We start from the raw sequence: 12,738 nt of genomic DNA, 5'->3' as shown, positions 1-12,738 counted from the left end.
GTTTCAAAACGTACAAAATAATAATACAGTTCAAGAATTTTCCTTATTGAGAATTGTAAATGCTGCATCTAGTACTGTATGGAAGGAACCGATCATTTATCAATCTCAGGTCCTTAATCGACTATATGAGACATATTCGTTGTCAGTTTCTTAATATAGTATTGTTGGTTTCGGTAAAGTTTCTATTGTCTAAAATGTAATTTTCCGCGCGGGGTTGTTGAATTTGCAACTAACGGGGTTGAAGCGTTTTCTTAAGAAATACAATTTGCCGGTTAGTCGGTCTTAACTTTTTATACCGGGGAAACAATAAGTTACTTAAAATTGAGAAAGGAAATTGGGAACGTGTCAGAGCGAAAACAACCAGATCATAGAGCAGATTACAGCCGAAGGCCACCAATGGGTCTTCAATGTAGCGAGAAACTCCCTCACCCGGAGGCGTCCTTCAGCTGGCCGCTTAAAAATATGTATACTAGTTCAGTGATAATGGACGTCATACTAAACTCCAAAACTAAAACTAAAAATCATACAAGACTAACAAAGGCCAGATGCTCCCGACTTGGGACAGGCGCAAAATTGCGGCGGGGTTAAACATGTTTGTGATATCTCAACCCTCCCTCTAAAACTCTAGCCAATGTAGAAAAGTAAACGTATAAAAATACGCACATTAAAATTCAGTTCTAGAGAAGTCCGAGTCCGATGTCAGAAGATGTAATAAAAGAAAATAAACAAAATGACAATAAAACATAAATAACAACAGACTACTAGCAGTTAACTGACATGCCAGCTCCAGACCTCAATTAAACTGATTGAAAGATTATGTCTTCATCATATGAATATCAAGCACAATCCCTCCCGTTAGGGGTTTAGTATCATACTATCATAAAATATATGAGAAGAACATAACCCGTGTCATGCCATGGCAACAACTGTTCTTCTTTTTTTTTTAAATAAATGTGTTTAGTTCCGATGCAAAGACCCAATATGCAATCTTTAATTACCTGACAATAGTATCGTAACTATATCCCTTCTTAATAAGTCTATTTAAAGGTTTTGTAAGCTTTTGAGGTGAATACACGTAACTGACATTTTTGTGTTCTGTAAAGAATATATTTACCACTTGTATACTTCGTAGTAATTTTTAGAACAGACTTATTGGTAATAAGATGATAATTTCATTGGTCGATTGATGGACATATGGGAGAACAAGTGAAAAAAGATAGTATATATATATATATATTAGTAACTCTTCTGAGGGCATATCATTGATGATAAAAGGAAACTATGTCTTCTGTTACTCACGTTTGCCTGATTTAAAACATGATTTAATATGACAATTCTTTCACTGTATACGTACACTCGTGATATGCCTCAGATAAACATGATCATATACATAACAATTCTTTTACTGTACGCTCGTGATATTTGATTTATAATCATCGACTTTGCATATTTCGTTTGAATATTTATATTGTGCTTTGTACCAATAAAATCTCCTGTTACTCTTGTACCAATAAAGTCTCTCATTACTGTTGTACCAACTAGGTCTCCAGTTATTCTGACCAAATTTACGGTATTTGAAAGTGTAATGTTTGCCACTGATAATGATGGAATCGATCATATATTTTCTTTTCTCCTCGTATTTATCAATGATGTGAAGGGTTTTCATAAAACAAAACTCATAAATTATGTTATACGTTTCGCATATATAGTATAGCAAGTACCTGAGAAGCGATAAGTTTACATTCAAATGAAATGAAATAAAACAAACAAATCAACGACAGCATATAGGTTAAAATGATTGGTTGAGTGATTGTTAGTGTTTTATTAACAAAACTTTCAGCATTATTGGATATATATTAATGTTTGGGTTTATTGATAGATTAAGCTGGAGAAAACCACTGACACTTGACAAGAAAATTGACAATCTTAGTCAATTAAGATGGGAGTTGAAGGACCCTGCCACGTGAGGATTCAAACTGACAACCTCCGTGTCATCCTCATGCTAGTGATACTGTAGATTGGAGTTGAAGGATCCTTGCACGTGAGGGATTTAAACTGACAACCTCCGTGTAATCCTCATGCTAGTGATACTGTAGATTGGAGTTGAAGGACTCTGCCACGTAAGGGATCAAACTGACAACCTCCGTGTCATCCTCATGCTAGTGATACTGTAGATTGGAGTTGAAGGACCCTGCCACGTAAGGGATCAAACTGACAACCTCCGTGTCATCCTCATGCTAGTGATACTGTAGATTGGAGTTGAAGGACCCTGCCACGTGAGGGATTCAAACTGACAACCTCCGTGTAATCCTCATGCTAGTGATACTGTAGATGAGAGTTGAAGGACCCTGCCACGTGAGGAATTTAAACTGACAACCTCCATGTCATCCTCATGCTAGTTATACTGTAGATTGGAGTTGAAGGACCCTGCCACGTGAGGGATTCAAACTGACAACCTCCGTGTCATCCTCATGCTAGTGATACTGTAGATTGGAGTTGAAGGACCCTACCACGTGAGGGATTTAAACTGACAACCTCCATGTCATCCTCATGCTAGTGATACTGTAGATTGGAGTTGAAGGACTCTGCCACGTAAGGGATCAAACTGACAACCTCCGTGTCATCCTCATGCTAGTCATACTGTAGATGAGAGTTGAAGGACCCTGCCACGTGAGGGATTCAAACTGACAACCTCCGTGTCATCCTCATGCTAGTGATACTGTAGATTGGAGTTGAAGGACCCTACCACGTGAGGGATTTAAACTGACAACCTCCATGTCATCCTCATGCTAGTGATACTGTAGATTGGAGTTGAAGGACTCTGCCACGTAAGGGATCAAACTGACAACCTCCGTGTCATCCTCATGCTAGTGATACTGTAGATTGGAGTTGAAGGACCCTGCCACGTAAGGGATCAAACTGACAACCTCCGTGTCATCCTCATGCTAGTGATACTGTAGATTGGAGTTGAAGGACCCTGCCACGTGAGGGATTCAAACTGACAACCTCCATGTAATCCTCATGCTAGTGATACTGTAGATTGGAGTTGAAGAACCCTGCCACGTGAGGAATTTAAACTGACAACCTCCATGTAATCCTCATGCTAGTGATACTGTAGATTGGAGTTGAAGAACCCTGCCACGTGAGGAATTTAAACTGACAACCTCCGTGTAATCCTCATGCTAGTGATACTGTAGATTGGAGTTGAAGAACCCTGCCACGTGAGGGATTCAAACTGACAACCTCCGTGTAATCCTCATGCTAGTGATACTGTAGATTGGAGTTGAAGAACCCTGCCACGTGAGGGATTCAAACTGACAACCTCCGTGTCATCCTCATGCTAGTGATACTGTAGATTGGAGTTGAAGGACCCTGCCACGTAAGGGATCAAACTGACAACCTCCGTGTCATCCTCATGCTAGTGATACTGTAGATTGGAGTTGAAGGACCCTGCCACGTAAGGGATCAAACTGACAACCTCCGTGTCATCCTCATGCTAGTGATACTGTAGATTGGAGTTGAAGAACCCTGCCACGTGAGGAATTTAAACTGACAACCTCCATGTAATCCTCATGCTAGTGATACTGTAGATTGGAGTTGAAGAACCCTGCCACGTGAGGAATTTAAACTGACAACCTCCGTGTAATCCTCATGCTAGTGATACTGTAGATTGGAGTTGAAGAACCCTGCCACGTGAGGGATTCAAACTGACAACCTCCGTGTAATCCTCATGCTAGTGATACTGTAGATTGGAGTTGAAGAACCCTGCCACGTGAGGGATTCAAACTGACAACCTCCGTGTCATCCTCATGCTAGTGATACTGTAGATTGGAGTTGAAGGACTCTGCCACGTAAGGGATCAAACTGACAACCTCCGTGTCATCCTCATGCTAGTGATACTGTAGATTGGAGTTGAAGGACCCTGCCACGTGAGGGATTCAAACTGACAACCTCCGTGTAATCCTCATGCTAGTGATACTGTAGATTGGAGTTGAAGAACCCTGCCACGTGAGGAATTTAAACTGACAACCTCCATGTAATCCTCATGCTAGTGATACTGTAGATTGGAGTTGAAGGACCCTGCCACGTGAGGATTCAAACTGACAACCTCCGTGTCATCCTCATGCTAGTGATACTGTAAATTGGAGTTGAAGGATCCTGCCACGTGAGGAATTTAAACTGACAACCTCCATGTCATCCTCATGCTAGTGATACTGTAGATTGGAGTTGAAGAACCCTGCCACGTGAGGAATTTAAACTGACAACCTCCATGTCATCCTCATGCTAGTGATACTGTAGATTGGAGTTGAAGAACCCTGCCACGTGAGGATTCAAACTGACAACCTCCGTGTCATCCTCATGCTAGTGATAATGTAGATTGGAGTTGAAGGACTCTGCCACGTAAGGGATCAAACTGACAACCTCCGTGTCATCCTCATGCTAGTGATACTGTAGATGAGAGTTGAAGGACTCTGCCACGTGAGGGATTCAAACTGACAACCTCCATGTCATCCTCATGCTAGTGATACTGTAGATTGGAGTTGAAGGACCCTACCACGTGAGGGATTTAAACTGACAACCTCCATGTCATCCTCATGCTAGTGATACTGTAGATTGGAGTTGAAGGACCCTGCCACGTGAGGAATTCAAACTGACAACCTCCATGTCATCCTCATGCTAGTGATACTGTAGATGAGAGTTGAAGGACCCTGCCACGTGAGGAATTTAAACTGACAACCTCCATGTCATCCTCATGCTAGTTATACTGTAGATTGGAGTTGAAGGACCCTGCCACGTGAGGATTCAAACTGACAACCTCCGTGTCATCCTCATGCTAGTGATAATGTAGATTGGAGTTGAAGGATCCTGCCACGTGAGGAATTTAAACTGACAACCTCCATGTCATCCTCATGCTAGTGATACTGTAGATTGGAGTTGAATGATCCTTGCACGTGAGGGATTCAAACTGACAACCTCCGTGTCATCCTCATGCTAGTGATACTGTAGATTGGAGTTGAAGGACCCTACCACGTGAGGGATCAAACTGACAACCTCCGTGTCAACCTCATGCTAGTGAAACTGTAGATTGGAGTTGAAGGACCCTACCACGTGAGGGATTCAAACTGAAAACCTCCGTGTCATCCTCATGCTAGTGATACTGTAAATTGGAGTTGAAGGACCCTGCCACGTGAGGGATTCAAACTGAAAACCTCCGTGTCATCCTCATGCTAGTGATACTGTAGATTGGAGTTGAAGGACCCTGCCACGTGGGGGATTCAAACTGAAAACCTCCGTGTCATCCTCATGCTAGTGATACTGTAAATTGGAGTTGAAGGACCCTGCCACGTGAGGGATTCAAACTGAAAACCTCCATGTCATCCTCATGCTAGTGATACTGTAAATTGGAGTTGAAGGACCCTGCCACGTGAGGGATTCAAACTGAAAACCTCCGTGTCATCCTCATGCTAGTGATACTGTAGATTGGAGTTGAAGGACCCTGCCACGTGAGGGATTCAAACTGACAACCTCCATGTCATCCTCATGCTAGTGATACTGTAGATTGGAGTTGAAGGACCCTACCACGTGAGGGATTTAAACTGACAACCTCCATGTCATCCTCATGCTAGTGATACTGTAGATGAGAGTTGAAGGACCCTGCCACGTGAGGGATTCAAACTGACAACCTCCATGTCATCCTCATGCTAGTGATACTGTAGATTGGAGTTGAAGGACTCTGCCACGTCAGGGATCAAACTGACAACCTCCGTGTCATCCTCATGCTAGTGATACTGTAGATTGGAGTTGAAGGACCCTGCCACGTGAGGGATTCAAACTGACAACCTCCATGTCATCCTCATGCTAGTGATACTGTAGATTGGAGTTGAAGGACCCTACCACGTGAGGGATTTAAACTGACAACCTCCATGTCATCCTCATGCTAGTGATACTGTAGATTGGAGTTGAAGGACCCTGCCACGTGAGGGATTCAAACTGACAACCTCCGTGTAATCCTCATGCTAGTGATACTGTAGATGAGAGTTGAAGGACCCTGCCACGTGAGGGATTCAAACTGACAACCTCCATGTCATCCTCATGCTAGTGATACTGTAGATTGGAGTTGAAGGACCCTACCACGTGAGGGATTTAAACTGACAACCTCCATGTCATCCTCATGCTAGTGATACTGTAGATTGGAGTTGAAGGACCCTGCCACGTGAGGGATTCAAACTGACAACCTCCATGTAATCCTCATGCTAGTGATACTGTAGATGAGAGTTGAAGGACCCTGCCACGTGAGGGATTCAAACTGAAAACTTCCGTGTCATCCTCATGCTAGTGATACTGTAGATTGGAGTTGAAGGACCCTACCACGTGAGGGATTTAAACTGACAACCTCCGTGTCATCCTCATGCTAGTGATACTGTAGATGAGAGTTGAAGGACCCTGCCACGTGAGGGATTTAAACTGACAACCTCCATGTCATCCTCATGCTAGTGATACTGTTGATTGGAGTTGAAGGACCCTGCGACGTGAGGGATTCAAACTGAAAACCTCCGTGTCATCCTCATGCTAGTGATACTGTAGATTGGAGTTGAAGGATCCTTGCACGTGAGGGATTCAAACTGACAACCTCCGTGTCATCCTCATGCTAGTGATACTGTAGATTGGAGTTGAAGGACCCTGCCACGTGAGAGATTCAAACTGGCAACCTCCGTGTCATCCTCATGCTAGTGATACTGTAGATTGGAGTTGAAGGATCCTTGCACGTGAGGGATTCAAACTGACAACCTCCGTGTCATCCTCATGCTAGTGATACTGTAGATTGGAGTTGAAGGACCCTGCCACGTGAGAGATTCAAACTGGCAACCTCCTTGTCATCCTCATGCTAGTGATACTGTAGATTGGAGTTGAAGGATCCTTGCACGTGAGGGATTCAAACTGACAACCTCCGTGTCATCCTCATGCTAGTGATACTGTAGATTGGAGTTGAAGGACCCTGCCACGTGAGGGATTCAAACTGACAACCTCCGTGTCATCCTCATGCTAGTGATACTGTAGATTGGAGTTGAAGGACCCTGCCACGTGAGGAATTTAAACTGACAACCTCCATGTCATCCTCATGCTAGTGATACTGTAGATTGGAGTTGAAGGACCCTGCCACGTAAGGGATCAAACTGACAACCTCCGTGTCATCCTCATGCTAGTGATACTGTAGATGAGAGTTGAAGGACCCTGCCACGTGAGGGATTCAAACTGACAACCTCCGTGTCATCCTCATGCTAGTGATACTGTAGATTGGAGTTGAAGGACCCTGCCACGTGAGAGATTCAAACTGGCAACCTCCGTGTCATCCTCATGCTAGTGATACTGTAGATTGGAGTTGAAGGACCCTGCCACGTGAGGGATTCAAACTGACAACCTCCGTGTCATCCTCATGCTAGTGATACTGTAGATTGGAGTTGAAGGACCCTGCCACGTGAGGGATTCAAACTAACAACATCCGTGTCATCCTCATGCTAGTGATACTGTAGATGAGAGTTGAAGGACCCTGCCACGTGAGGTATTCAAATTAACAACCTCCGTGTCATCCTCATGCTAGTGATACTGTAGATGGGAGTTGAAGGACCCTGCCACGTGAGGGATTCAAACTAACAACCTCCGTGTCATCCTCATGCTAGTGATACTGTAGATGAGAGTTGAAGGACCCTGCCACGTGAGGGATTCAAACTAACAACCTCCGTGTCATCCTCATGCTAGTGATACTGTAGATTGGAGTTGAAGGACCCTGCCACGTGAGGGATTCAAACTGACAACCTCCGTGTCATCCTCATGCTAGTGATACTGTAGATTGGAGTTGAAGGACCCTGCCACGTGAGGGATTCAAACTAACAACATCCGTGTCATCCTCATGCTAGTGATACTGTAGATGAGAGTTGAAGGACCCTGCCACGTGAGGTATTCAAATTGACAACCTCCGTGTCATCCTCATGCTAGTGATACTGTAGATGAGAGTTGAAGGACCCTGCCACGTGAGGGATTCAAACTGACAACCTCCGTGTCATCCTCATGCTAGTGATACTGTAGATGGGAGTTGAAGGACCCTGCCACGTGAGGAATTCAAATTGACAACCTCCGTGTCATCCTCATGCTAGTGATACTGTAGATGAGAGTTGAAGGACTCTGTCACGTAAGGGATCAAACTGACAACCTCCGTGTCATCCTCATGCTAGTGATACTGTAGATGAGAGTTGAAGGACTCTGCCACGTAAGGGATCAAACTGACAACCTCCATGTAATCCTCATGCTAGTGATACTGTAGATGAGAGTTGAAGGACCCTGCCACGTGAGGGATTCAAACTGACAACCTCCATGTAATCCTCATGCTAGTGATACTGTAGATGAGAGTTGAAGGACTCTGCCACGTAAGGGATCAAACTGACAACCTCCGTGTCATCCTCATGCTAGTGATACTGTAGATTGGAGTTGAAGGACTCTGCCACGTAAGGGATCAAACTGACAACCTCCGTGTAATCCTCATGCTAGTGATACTGTAGATTGGAGTTGAAGGACTCTGCCACGTAAGGGATCAAACTGACAACCTCCGTGTAATCCTCATGCTAGTGATACTGTAGATGAGAGTTGAAGGACTCTGCCACGTAAGGGATCAAACTGACAACCTCCGTGTCATCCTCATGCTAGTGATACTGTAGATAGAGTTGAAGGACCCTGCCACGTGAGGGATTCAAACTGACAACCTCCATGTAATCCTCATGCTAGTGATACTGTAGATGAGAGTTGAAGGACCCTGCCACGTGAGGAATTCAAACTGACAACCTCCATGTCATCCTCATGCTAGTGATACTGTAGATGAGAGTTGAAGGACCCTGCCACGTGAGAAATTCAAACTGACAACTTCCGTGTCATCCTCATGCTAGTGATACTGTAGATGAGAGTTGAAGGACTCTGCCACGTAAGGGATCAAACTGACAACCTCCGTGTAATCCTCATGCTAGTGATACTGTAGATTGGAGTTGAAGGACTCTGCCACGTAAGGGATCAAACTGACAACCTCCGTGTAATCCTCATGCTAGTGATACTGTAGATGAGAGTTGAAGGACTCTGCCACGTAAGGGATCAAACTGACAACCTCCGTGTCATCCTCATGCTAGTGATACTGTAGATAGAGTTGAAGGACCCTGCCACGTGAGGGATTCAAACTGACAACCTCCATGTAATCCTCATGCTAGTGATACTGTAGATGAGAGTTGAAGGACCCTGCCACGTGAGGAATTCAAACTGACAACCTCCATGTCATCCTCATGCTAGTGATACTGTAGATGAGAGTTGAAGGACCCTGCCACGTGAGAAATTCAAACTGACAACTTCCGTGTCATCCTCATGCTAGTGATACTGTAGATGAGAGTTGAAGGACTCTGCCACGTAAGGGATCAAACTGACAACCTCCGTGTCATCCTCATGCTAGTGATACTGTAGATGAGAGTTGAAGGACTCTGCCACGTCAGGGATCAAACTGACAACCTCCATGTAATCCTCATGCTAGTGATACTGTAGATGAGAGTTGAAGGACCCTGCCACGTGAGGGATTCAAACTGACAACCTCCATGTAATCCTCATGCTAGTGATACTGTAGATGAGAGTTGAAGGACTCTGTCACGTAAGGGATCAAACTGACAACCTCCGTGTCATCCTCATGCTAGTGATACTGTAGATTGGAGTTGAAGGACTCTGCCACGTAAGGGATCAAACTGACAACCTCCGTGTAATCCTCATGCTAGTGATACTGTAGATTGGAGTTGAAGGACTCTGCCACGTAAGGGATTCAAACTGACAACCTCCGTGTAATCCTCATGCTAGTGATACTGTAGATGAGAGTTGAAGGACTCTGCCACGTAAGGGATCAAACTGACAACCTCCATGTAATCCTCATGCTAGTGATACTGTAGATGAGAGTTGAAGGACCCTGCCACGTGAGGGATTCAAACTGACAACCTCCGTGTCATCCTCATGCTAGTGATACTGTAGATTGGAGTTGAAGGACCCTGCCACGTGAGAAATTCAAACTGACAACTTCCGTGTCATCCTCATGCTAGTGATACTGTAGATGAGAGTTGAAGGACTCTGCCACGTAAGGGATCAAACTGACAACCTCCGTGTCATCCTCATGCTAGTGATACTGTAGATGAGAGTTGAAGGACTCTGCCACGTAAGGGATCAAACTGACAACCTCCATGTAATCCTCATGCTAGTGATACTGTAGATGAGAGTTGAAGGACTCTGCCACGTGAGGAATTCAAACTGACAACCTCCGTGTCATCCTCATGCTAGTGATACTGTAGATGAGAGTTGAAGGACCCTGCCACGTGAGGAATTCAAATTGACAACCTCCGTGTCATCCTCATGCTAGTGATACTGTATATGGGAGTTGAAGGACCCTGCCACGTGAGAAATTCGAACTGACAACTTCCGTGTCATCCTCATGCTAGTGATACTGTAGATGAACTACTGTTTTCTTTTGATCAAATCGAAGGAAAAAATGTACAACTGAAATTTACCTGGCGTGCCTGATATCACAAACAAACAGGACGTCTCCGGGTTTGGGATTTTCTCGGCATTGAAGACCCATTGGTGGCCTTTGGTTGTTATCTGCTCTTTGGTCGGGTTGTTGTCTCAATTTTACATTTATTTAGTTTTAACATGATCATTCTATGACATATCAACTAGTATACTTTTTTTTATTCGTAAAACATGAACACTATATGTATTTCAGCAGGGTTGTTTATATATAATTTAGTGGTTGTCGTTTGTTTATGTGTTACATATTTGTTTTTCGTGTATTTTTTATACTAAAATTAGGCCGTTAGTTTTCTCGTTTGAATTGATTTACATTGTCATTTCGAGGCCTTTTATAGCTGACTATGCGGTACGGGCTTTGCTCGTTGTTGAATTTCGTACGGTGACCTATACTTGTTAATTTCTGTGTCACTTTGGTCTCATGTGAAAAAGTGTCTCATTTGCAATCATACCACATCTTCTTTTTTTATATTAATTGTTATTTAATAACAGAATCGGGATCAGGATCTACTTATTCAAGTTGAGTATAGCTTGAGGATCCAACAAAAAGAAATTTCTTCCTTTGTAAGTAAGTAAGTAAGTAAGTAAGTAAGTAAGTAAGTAAGTAAGTAAGTAAGTAAGTAAGTAAGTAAGTTTTATTGGTTTAAATCCAAAATTACAGGATTGATACCAAGACAATACAAATTTGTTATACACAAACATACAAACATATATATATCATACCAAATTTATAAACATTATATGCGGAGGTGGTACCACAAAGTTATTTAGTGCTTAATAGAGCATTTCTAGAAATGTACATGTCGCTTATAAATTTAACAAAATTCTAATTATATCAGTCTCAACACACGTATACAAAAATTTAAATCTTGCTTCATTAGTCATATTGAAAAAAGAGGGAACTATTTCACTAATTCTGGAAAACAGTTGGTCTCTAATTATATTTAGTTTTGTACATTTTAAAGTGAAATGAAATTCATCTTCTACTTCTGAGGGACACAAAGGACAAATTCTTTCTTCTACAGGGGTTTTAGTGTGACGCCCTTGTTCAATTCTAAGAACACTATTACTAATACGAATTTTAGCAAAATGCCCTATTACTTTTCTGTCTATATTTAACAATAAATAGGTTTCCAATTTATAATTTTCTTTAAGCTGTCTATATGTTCTCAGCTTATTACCATGTACTGATTTATTATCACAAAATATATTTTCTTTCCAATGATAAAGATATCTATCATTAAGTTTGGTATGAATTGCATATAATAAACGCTTTAGATACTGAATCTTGCTCATAATAAAGTTTGACAAATAAATAAACTACAAATAGATCAACCGACCATCTAGGACCCTGAATTATATAGTTTCCAAGAAAATGATATAAGAATACAAAGGAATCATTGTTTTAGTCATTTTATGTGAGACTACTCGACGATTTTTTTTATTTTATAGGTCGATACCATTAGAACTTTCTGCCGTCAGAATGTATTTTGTATAGTTTCCCAAATAACAAATGTAAACATGCCGGACCCTGGCATAGAATTTGACCAATCGACATAATTAAAAATGATGCATTGTGACCTTCTACGATAAAAAAAAAAATCAAAGAAAAACAACCAAAAAAAAACTTTACTTTAGCATGCTTAAAAGAACACTTGCAATAGACATCCCCTCAATATAACAGTGTAAAATATTACAATGGAATATACTTCAAAAGGTGTCAATATAAAAAATAATATTCCTTTATAAGGAGCAAAGGTAATCGGATTTCAAGTTTAGAAGACCTATAACGAAAACAGCTAGTAAACTCATGTTTTCGGCTACGACCAGAGTAGCCTCTTTGGGAAACCTCACAATAGAAATTTCTAGTAATCTTTTTATCCTCTATGGAGAGTTATCTAACACGATTCGGAACAAAGAGCTAACTGATTGTTATAATAAAAACTTTGATCATTTATTCAAAACGCCTTTTAAATAGGTTTACCGTGACTATAGTCTGTCAATTTTTGTTGGGTATCAGAAAAACTGCACCGTAGTGCCAAATATAGCAGTCCGAGCACAACTAGGAATACTCCACTCTTGAACATTCTATTTTTTCAAAGTCTCTTTCTGACCTAGAAAGACTGAATTCTGAAAAAACTATAA

Source organism: Mytilus trossulus, chromosome 10 (genome assembly GCF_036588685.1).
Source record: "Mytilus trossulus isolate FHL-02 chromosome 10, PNRI_Mtr1.1.1.hap1, whole genome shotgun sequence".
NCBI lineage: Eukaryota > Metazoa > Mollusca > Bivalvia > Mytilida > Mytilidae > Mytilus > Mytilus trossulus.
This window is presented reverse-complemented; position numbering follows the sequence as displayed.